Here is a 2330-nt window from a genome sequence, read left to right on the forward strand (position 1 = left end):
GTGCTCACGTGTGTGCGCTTCCCAGTGTGAGTGGCCGTCGTGTGCAGTGTGCTCACGTGTGTGCGCTTCCCAGTGTGAGTGGCCGTCGTGTGCAGGCTCCCAGGTCACAGTAGCAGCAGGCACCATGCAGCACCTGCCGGCGGGGGTTCCTCCCGCTTGTCCTCAGGACTGGGAGGGCACCCGGGGCGCTGGAAATTCCCTGTGAGCTGTCACACACATGACTTTTCCTAACCATATGATCACACGGCAGAAGTAGGTGACCTTAGGTAAGATCCTTCCCAGTCTCCTTCCACTCTGTGGTTCTGTCTGTTCTCTCCCAGGCACAGGGGTTTCTGTCCTCGCAAACACTGGCTGAGTGAAGAGCCTGATGCGCTCCCCATGCCCCCCACGCAGCCCGTCTTGCCCTACTGAGCCTGCCCCTGTGTGACCCCTACCCCCAGATAACTTTCAAATCCCAAGGATGATGTTTGTTCTGGAAATATGTTGTATATGTACATCTGTGTCTAAAACACAAGGGCTTTTTTTTTTTTTGAGACAGAGCCTCAAGCTGTTGCCCTGGGTAGAGTGCCCTGGCATCACAGCTCACAGCAACCTCCAACTCCTGGGCTCAAGCGATTCTCCTGTCTCCACCTGCCAGGTAGCTGGGACCACAGGCGCCCGCCACAACGCCTGACTATTTTTTGTTGCAGCCGTCATTGTTTGGCGGGCCCAGGCTGGATTCGAACCCACCACCTTAGGTGTATGTGCCTGGCGCCTTAGCCATTTGAACCACAGGCACCGAGCCACGAGGGCTCTTTTTTAACAAAAATCCTACAATTCCATTGTTGTACAGAGAAGAACTTAATTTCTTAATATCATAAAATGCCTGGTTTTTCCAGTTGTGTTGTATATTTTTTCTAGTTTGAGTCAGGATCCACGTGAGGTCCCGTGTAGCAGTGGATTGATCTCTGGGGTCTCTTGTAACTGTCACCCCGCCCTCCTGTGATGTGTAGGGCAGAAGCTGGCTGTGTTGTCCTTCAGAGTCTCACAGCGCCCTATGGAGTGCTGCAAACTGTTCTAGGAGGCTTGGTCAGATTCAGGAGTTTTCTTAGCAAAAATACCTTATAGGTGGTGTTGGCTCTTCATAACGTCTGCTTGATTCTTGGTTTGTGATGTTAGACTGGGTTTGTTTTTTCACCGAGGGTTGCAGGATGGATTTTTTTTTTTTTTTGAGACAGAGTCTCACTTTGTCACCCTCAGTAGAGTGCTGTGGCATCACAACTCACAACAACCTCAAACTTTTGGGCTCAAGTGATCCTCTTGCCTCAGCCTCCTAAGTAGCTGGGACTACAGGCACCTGCCAGAATACCTGGCTATATTTTTAGAGACAGGGGTCTCGCTCTTGCGCAGGCTGGTCTTGAACCTGTGAGCTCAGGCAGTCCACCCATCTTGGCCTCCCGAGTGCTGGGATCACAAGCGTGGACTCCAAGCCTGGCCGTGCAGGGTGGATTTCTAAGATGGATGATTCATTTCATTGCATCTCAGTTTTTGTGTTTTTTTTCTGGTTTAAAGTGCCCAGTATTTGGGTAGTGGGAGCCTGTTCTAGTTACCTGCTGGGAGCTGTTTGACACATCCCAGTAGACTTTGTAGCCTCCTCATTTTCTGATAGGACAAGATGGTTCAGGCTCACTTTGCACATGTCCTGACCCAGGTCTGCCCATTTCTCCAAGAAGCTTGGCTTCTGTTTGCTTCTGGGTTGGTCCTTATGTCTAGGTAGGTCCATTGCACAAAGCAGGAATATATACTTTGTAAACAAGAGTATATATCCTGAGTTCACACTAAGATTTCCAATTCGGATTTAGGATTGTAGGGTTTTGCATGTGTTCTTTGATTTTTCACATGCATCTCTATCTCATGCCAAAAATTCCACCTGTCAGTGACGTCAGCTGTCTGTGTGCTTTATCCTACAACATGCACACACAGCAAGTTTAGAGCCCCACCACTAGTCATTAACAATGGGATCCCTGAAAGTAGTTCAGGATTTCTTTTTGGTAGGTCTGTTTGTCTTTTTATTGTTAGAGTATACATATAATCAATTCGTGTCAAAGTCATGAAATCTCTATTAAATTTGGTTGCAAATTTGATATTAAGTTTATGTCATTTTGCTTTAAATTTTTAGGCATTAAGGTTTTAAATTTTTTTATGTAAGATAATTTTAAGGTCAAATATACAAAACAAGATCTAATCAGATGTGAAGATTTGATTCTTGTTGCCACCCTCTGCTCTCCCTCCCCCATAGGTACCAGTGTGTGTGTGCGTGCCTGTGTGCGCGTGCCTGTGTGTGCATGCGT

At 47.6% G+C, this 2330-nt stretch overlaps 1 protein-coding gene across 3 annotated transcripts in view; it reads left to right on the top strand.

The window, feature by feature from the left end:
• Nucleotides 1-2330, top strand: part of TRAF3IP1 (TRAF3 interacting protein 1) — a 90480-nt gene that overhangs the window by 39036 nt on the left and 49114 nt on the right. The gene's annotated exons all lie outside the window — the stretch shown is intronic.

This window comes from Otolemur garnettii, unplaced genomic scaffold, assembly GCF_000181295.1.
Source record: "Otolemur garnettii isolate 467f Iridium unplaced genomic scaffold, OtoGar3 scaffold00133, whole genome shotgun sequence".
Taxonomy (NCBI): domain Eukaryota; kingdom Metazoa; phylum Chordata; class Mammalia; order Primates; family Galagidae; genus Otolemur; species Otolemur garnettii.